Below are 7,500 nucleotides of genomic sequence, written 5' to 3'. Positions count from 1 at the left end.
GTACCGCCACCTGGGGGAGGCCACGCGGACTAAGCCATGTATGGGGCCCACAGTGCTCATTTGCCGAGCCCACCCACACAAAACCTGCACCCCCCTCCAGCGCAGGAGCCGCAACCCGGGTGCGTACGCCGCACCAAGTGCTCCACCCGCGACCGTACGTGCCCCGCCGAAATCGCAACTCCGGCGGATGAACGGCGGACTTTTCTCGCAGTCGTAAGTTGCAATCCACCCCTATATCTTGCGCCTCATGAAGAGTTATATCAAGTATGCCAAATTCCCGCTGTCCCTATACATGCAGTAAGTTCGTCGTGGGCGCTGGCCGGCAGGCCGCGAGACGTGACGCCCGGCGGCAAAGAGTGCTCCTCTGAGGATATAGATGTTCCGTTCCGCCGCACAATGGTGACGGTGACCGCTGCCTGCGGTGGCAACGCTGGGCACAGTCGATACTCGCCGTGTGGTGGAAGGTAAACATTATGCGGTACATCAGTACTTTCCTAATAGTTCGGTCGTCTCACGGCACTGCTTAGTAAATGATGCAAGGCCAAATATAGATGATTTATGCGAATGTCCCTATACGTGCTGTAAGACTGGGCACACAACGTGAATCGCACGTCAGCCAGACACTCGAACATGCACCACTCTCGGCCTGCAACGGAGACACACAATACGTAAACATCTGGAATGCGACAATGTCGAGTGCATCCTCTCTGCCACATTGCACCGTCGACACTATGATAACCAGAGCAGTAGGTCCACCTATAAAAGCACAATACCCCACTCCTCCGACAACTACCATTGCTCAGATAAATCAACACCACCAACACACATCCTACACAGAGGGGCACCAAATATCATCCCCCGCCCTCGTGTTATACCACATGAAAAATTGCAGAAGTGAGAGACACACATCCGCCAGCCTCTTGCTACAAGCATCGAACCGACGTGACGTATCTGACGGTGACTCAGGCATCCGTGTACTGCCACCACTATCCACCCCCCCCCCCCTCTCTCTCTGCCCCCTTCCCACACAATACCAAATTTAACCAACTTTATCGCTTAACCTAACTGTGGCTGTACCAGTTTATCGCTTAACCTAACTGTGGCTGTACCAGTTTATCGCTTAACCTAACTGTGGCTGTACCAGTTTATCGCTTAACCTAACTGTGGCTGTACCAGTTTATCGCTTAACCTAACTGTGGCTGTACCAGTTTATCGCTTAACCTAACTGTGGCTGTACCAGTTTATCGCTTAACCTAACTGTGGCTGTACCAGTTTATCGCTTAACCTAACTGTGGCTGTACCAGTTTATCGCTTAACCTAACTGTGGCTGTACCAGTTTATCGCTTAACCTAACTGTGGCTGTACCAGTTTATCGCTTAACCTAACTGTGGCTGTACCAGTTTATCGCTTAACCTAACTGTGGCTGTACCAGTTTATCGCTTAACCTAACTGTGGCTGTACCAGTTTATCGCTTAACCTAACTGTGGCTGTACCAGTTTATCGCTTAACCTAACTGTGGCTGTACCAGTTTATCGCTTAACCTAACTGTGGCTGTACCAGTTTATCGCTTAACCTAACTGTGGCTGTACCAGTTTATCGCTTAACCTAACTGTGGCTGTACCAGTTTATCGCTTAACCTAACTGTGGCTGTACCAGTTTATCGCTTAACCTAACTGTGGCTGTACCAGTTTATCGCTTAACCTAACTGTGGCTGTACCAGTTTATCGCTTAACCTAACTGTGGCTGTACCAGATTATCGCTTAACCTAACTGTGGCTGTACCAGATTATCGCTTAACCTAACTGTGGCTGTACCAGTTTATCGCTTAACCTAACTGTGGCTGTACCAGTTTATCGCTTAACCTAACTGTGGCTGTACCAGATTATCGCTTAACCTAACTGTGGCTGTACCAGATTATCGCTTAACCTAACTGTGGCTGTACCAGTTTATCGCTTAACCTAACTGTGGCTGTACCAGTTTATCGCTTAACCTAACTGTGGCTGTACCAGTTTATCGCTTAACCTAACTGTGGCTGTACCAGTTTATCGCTTAACCTAACTGTGGCTGTACCAGTTTATCGCTTAACCTAACTGTGGCTGTACCAGTTTATCGCTTAACCTAACTGTGGCTGTACCAGTTTATCGCTTAACCTAACTGTGGCTGTACCAGTTTATCGCTTAACCTAACTGTGGCTGTACCAGTTTATCGCTTAACCTAACTGTGGCTGTACCAGTTTATCGCTTAACCTAACTGTGGCTGTACCAGATTATCGCTTAACCTAACTGTGGCTGTACCAGATTATCGCTTAACCTAACTGTGGCTGTACCAGATTATCGCTTAACCTAACTGTGGCTGTACCAGATTATCGCTTAACCTAACTGTGGCTGTACCAGATTATCGCTTAACCTAACTCAATTTGTCCCTTAACCTAACTCAATTTGTCCCTTAACCTAACTCAATTTGTCCCTTAACCTAACTCAATTTGTCCCTTAACCTAACTCAATTTGTCCCTTAACCTAACTCAATTTGTCCCTTAACCTAACTCAATTTGTCCCTTAACCTAACTCAATTTGTCCCTTAACCTAACTCAATTTGTCCCTTAACCTAACTCAATTTGTCCCTTAACCTAACTCAATTTGTCCCTTAACCTAACTCAATTTGTCCCTTAACCTAACTCAATTTGTCCCTTAACCTAACTCAATTTGTCCCTTAACCTAACTCAATTTGTCCCTTAACCTAACTCAATTTGTCCCTTAACCTAACTCAAGTTGTCCCTTAACCTAACTCAAGTTGTCCCTTAACCTAACTCAAGTTGTCCCTTAACCTAACTCAAGTTGTCCCTTAACCTAACTCAAGTTGTCCCTTAACCTAACTCAAGTTGTCCCTTAACCTAACTCAAGTTGTCTCTTAACCTAACTCAAGTTGTCCCTTAACCTAACTCAAGTTGTCCCTTAACCTAACTCAAGTTGTCCCTTAACCTAACTCAAGTTGTCCCTTAACCTAACTCAAGTTGTCCCTTAACCTAACTCAAGTTGTCCCTTAACCTAACTCAAGTTGTCCCTTAACCTAACTCAAGTTGTCCCTTAACCTAACTCAAGTTGTCCCTTAACCTAACTCAAGTTGTCCCTTAACCTAACTCAAGTTGTCCCTTAACCTAACTCAAGTTGTCCCTTAACCTAACTCAAGTTGTCCCTTAACCTAACTCAAGTTGTCCCTTAACCTAACTCAAGTTGTCCCTTAACCTAACTCAATTTGTCCCTTAACCTAACCCACGTTGTCCCTTAACCTAACTCAAGTTGTCCCTTAACCTAACTCAAGTTGTCCCTTAACCTAACTCAAGTTGTCCCTTAACCTAACTCAAGTTGTCCCTTAACCTAACTCAAGTTGTCCCTTAACCTAACTCAAGTTGTCCCTTAACCTAACTCAAGTTGTCCCTTAACCTAACTCAAGTTGTCCCTTAACCTAACTCAAGTTGTCCCTTAACCTAACTCAAGTTGTCCCTTAACCTAACTCAAGTTGTCCCTTAACCTAACTCAAGTTGTCCCTTAACCTAACTCAAGTTGTCCCTTAACCTAACTCAAGTTGTCCCTTAACCTAACTCAAGTTGTCCCTTAACCTAACTCAAGTTGTCCCTTAACCTAACTCAAGTTGTCCCTTAACCTAACTCAAGTTGTCCCTTAACCTAACTCAAGTTGTCCCTTAACCTAACTCAAGTTGTCCCTTAACCTAACTCAAGTTGTCCCTTAACCTAACTCAAGTTGTCCCTTAACCTAACTCAAGTTGTCCCTTAACCTAACTCAATTTGTCCCTTAACCTAACTCAATTTGTCCCTTAACCTAACTCAATTTGTCCCTTAACCTAACTCAAGTTGTCCCTTAACCTAACTCAATTTGTCCCTTAACCTAACTCAATTTGTCCCTTAACCTAACTCAATTTGTCCCTTAACCTAACTCAATTTGTCCCTTAACCTAACTCAAGTTGTCCCTTAACCTAACTCAAGTTGTCCCTTAACCTAACCCACGTTGTCCCTTAACCTAACCCACGTTGTCCCTTAACCTAACCGACGTTGTCCCTTAACCTAACCGACGTTGTCCCTTAACCTAACCGACGTTGTCCCTTAACCTAACCGACGTTGTCCCTTAACCTAACCGACGTTGTCCCTTAACCTAACCGACGTTGTCCCTTAACCTAACCGACGTTGTCCCTTAACCTAACCCACGTTGTCCCTTAACCTAACCCACGTTGTCCCTTAACCTAACCCACGTTGTCCCTTAACCTAACCCACGTTGTCCCTTAACCTAACCCACGTTGTCCCTTAACCTAACCCACGTTGTCCCTTAACCTAACCCACGTTGTCCCTTAACCTAACCCACGTTGTCCCTTAACCTAACCCACGTTGTCCCTTAACCTAACCCACGTTGTCCCTTAACCTAACCCACGTTGTCCCTTAACCTAACCCACGTTGTCCCTTAACCTAACCCACGTTGTCCCTTAACCTAACCCACGTTGTCCCTTAACCTAACCCACGTTGTCCCTTAACCTAACCCACGTTGTCCCTTAACCTAACCCACGTTGTCCCTTAACCTAACCCACGTTGTCCCTTAACCTAACCCACGTTGTCCCTTAACCTAACCCACGTTGTCCCTTAACCTAACCCACGTTGTCCCTTAACCTAACCCACGTTGTCCCTTAACCTAACCCACGTTGTCCCTTAACCTAACCCACGTTGTCCCTTTGCCTAACATAGTTCACTGCTCGGAATCTCTGGTGTCGTTGTTATCCTCATGTAGATGTCTTGCGAGTGTTGCTTACTTTCCACATATTCCTGCTATCCACTGTCAATTGTACTGCAATAGGACTATATCGCCGACCCCCCCCCTCCCCCCCCTCTGTCCCCCTCTGTCCCCCTCTTTGTGTCTCTGTCCTCTCAAGCTGGTCGGTCTGGCGTTTGAGTGTTAAATGAGCCTCGCAGCTGTTCAGTTGCATTCAGATGTCGACGCCCTCAGTGTACGTCGTGGTATGGTCTGTGTCCATTGTCCGCTGATGTCGTACGCGTAACCCACACGCTGTACCGATCATCGGTCGTTACGTACAGAGTGAAGTAGTGTGATACGTGTGACCGTACGCTGGCTGTGCCCAACGGTGTCGAATCTCAATTTCCATATGTTGTGCTTGATGCTACTTGTCTCGTCTCCCAATAACAGCTAGGTTGCACTGTGGTACGCCGTAGAGGCGTGTGGGAGGAACGTACGAACGCATTGTATGTCACCCTGGGTCGCTGGGGGTGGTGGTGCGGTGAGTCAGGTCAGGTCAGGTCAGCGTGAGCCGTCTGATGTAGTGACGCGTGTATTCCGACTTTGTCGTATTGCCTCACACAAAGTGCTACCCTGGTGGACCGCGTTCCATATCTGGGACATGCCGCAGATGCCGGTTGACAGTGGATCGCGGAAGGTACATCGCATACGTGCGCGGGCCACCTTCCACGTGTTCTCTTCTGCACATGTCGCAGTGTGTATGTGGTCTGATGTAGCGTGTCGTGACACATGACATCCTGGCATGCAAGAATTGTTGAATTCGCAAATGTAGGTGGACATCTACGTTTACTGCCCAAGATACGCAAATGAACTGGAAATCCGTTGTTGAGCGGTTGTTCACGCTGGAGGTGAATCTGTGATGGCGACGATCGGTACAGCTATTAACCGGTTGTTTCAGCGGTACCCGCCACATCCACACGCGTGACTAGGCCCATGTGGGTATGAAGCGATACGCGGCGGTGGCTTGGTGGGACTGTTCCCGGCCGGTGAAGGGGGGCCGCCCGGCGTGTTGGCCGCGCGCTGCGTGGGCGCACGCGCAACAGGCGGCTGGTGGGGGGCGCCGAGTGGCAGGAGCGCCAGCCGACGGGCCCGGCAGGCGGCGCAGCTACGCTGCGGCGCACCCTGCACGCGGCGCCTGGCGGCCAAAGTTGGTTCAGCCGAGCCCGGTGCGAAGCGCGGTGGACATCTGCAGTGTGCTGGTCTGATTGAGGACTGTGTGCGTTGAGGATGCGCCGCCGCCTGGCACTCGGCGCCGCGACGCCGTCTGCTGCTCGGTCGCCCCAGCGGTTCTCGCAGGTGGTTTGTATCGCAGTTGTGCGGACGTGTTGGCGCGTGCGCTGTGCTGGGAGAGTTCGCTTCTGCACCCAAGTGGGGCTTTGCCCTTGTGTGGCGCTGGCGTTGGAGCTGCCGGTCACCATAGGTGGCGCGTGTTGTCTCCCGCCGGCAATGCCACGACAGCACGCTCCCGGGCCTCTGTCGGCAGCGGCAAGCTCAGTTGGGAGCAAGGGTGTTCGCACTAAAACCGTCTACTCGCCTAACTCCGGGCGATTGCGCCTCTCTCGAAACCGACCAAGTACCTAGGACGGCGCTGCGCGCCGCCGGGACCTGAGAGGGTTTCGAGGTGTATCGTGCAGGGGAGCTCGGCCTCCTCCTGTTTGCAGAATAATTGAGCGGACGCTTGCGTGTTCGCGCGGGCCCCCGGGACACACTCCCGGGCGGCCGGCTGCTCAGCTCTAGTTGACGCAGCTCCCTGGTTGATCCTGCCAGTAGTCATATGCTTGTCTCAAAGATTAAGCCATGCATGTCTCAGTACAAGCCGCATTAAGGTGAAACCGCGAATGGCTCATTAAATCAGTTATGGTTCCTTAGATCGTACCCACGTTACTTGGATAACTGTGGTAATTCTAGAGCTAATACATGCAAACAGAGTCCCGACCAGAGATGGAAGGGACGGTTTTATTAGATCAAAACCAATCGGATTGGCTTGTCTGGTCCGTTTGCCTTGGTGACTCTGAATAACTTTGGGCTGATCGCACGGTCCTCGTACCGGCGACGCATCTTTCAAATGTCTGCCTTATCAACTGTCGATGGTAGGTTCTGCGCCTACCATGGTTGTAACGGGTAACGGGGAATCAGGGTTCGATTCCGGAGAGGGAGCCTGAGAAACGGCTACCACATCCAAGGAAGGCAGCAGGCGCGCAAATTACCCACTCCCGGCACGGGGAGGTAGTGACGAAAAATAACGATACGGGACTCATCCGAGGCCCCGTAATCGGAATGAGTACACTTTAAATCCTTTAACGAGTATCTATTGGAGGGCAAGTCTGGTGCCAGCAGCCGCGGTAATTCCAGCTCCAATAGCGTATATTAAAGTTGTTGCGGTTAAAAAGCTCGTAGTTGGATTTGTGTCCCACGCTGTTGGTTCACCGCCCGTCGGTGTTTAACTGGCATGTATCGTGGGACGTCCTGCCGGTGGGGCGAGCCGAAGGGGTGCTTTCGCGTCCCGAGGCGGACCCCGTTTAAATCCTACCAGGGTGCTCTTTGTTGAGTGTCTCGGTGGGCCGGCACGTTTACTTTGAACAAATTAGAGTGCTTAAAGCAGGCAAGCCCGCCTGAATACTGTGTGCATGGAATAATGGAATAGGACCTCGGTTCTATTTTGTTGGTTTTCGGAACCCGAGGTAATG

The 7,500-nt window shown here is 49.8% G+C and overlaps 1 non-coding gene across 1 annotated transcript in view; it reads left to right on the top strand.

Moving 5' to 3' along the window:
• The first annotated feature begins 6,560 nt into the window (after positions 1-6,560).
• Positions 6,561-7,500, top strand: part of LOC126327388 (small subunit ribosomal RNA) — a 1,893-nt gene continuing 953 nt past the window's right edge. The window contains exon 1 of the ribosomal RNA XR_007561211.1: positions 6,561-7,500. This exon is cut by the window's right edge and continues 953 nt beyond it. This is a non-coding gene — a ribosomal RNA (small subunit ribosomal RNA).

The sequence above is a fragment of the Schistocerca gregaria genome, unplaced genomic scaffold (assembly GCF_023897955.1).
Source record: "Schistocerca gregaria isolate iqSchGreg1 unplaced genomic scaffold, iqSchGreg1.2 ptg001044l, whole genome shotgun sequence".
In the NCBI taxonomy this organism is placed as follows: Eukaryota; Metazoa; Arthropoda; class Insecta; order Orthoptera; family Acrididae; genus Schistocerca; species Schistocerca gregaria.
Note: the sequence above shows the minus strand (reverse complement) of the source record. Positions and strands in the feature narration are given on the sequence as shown.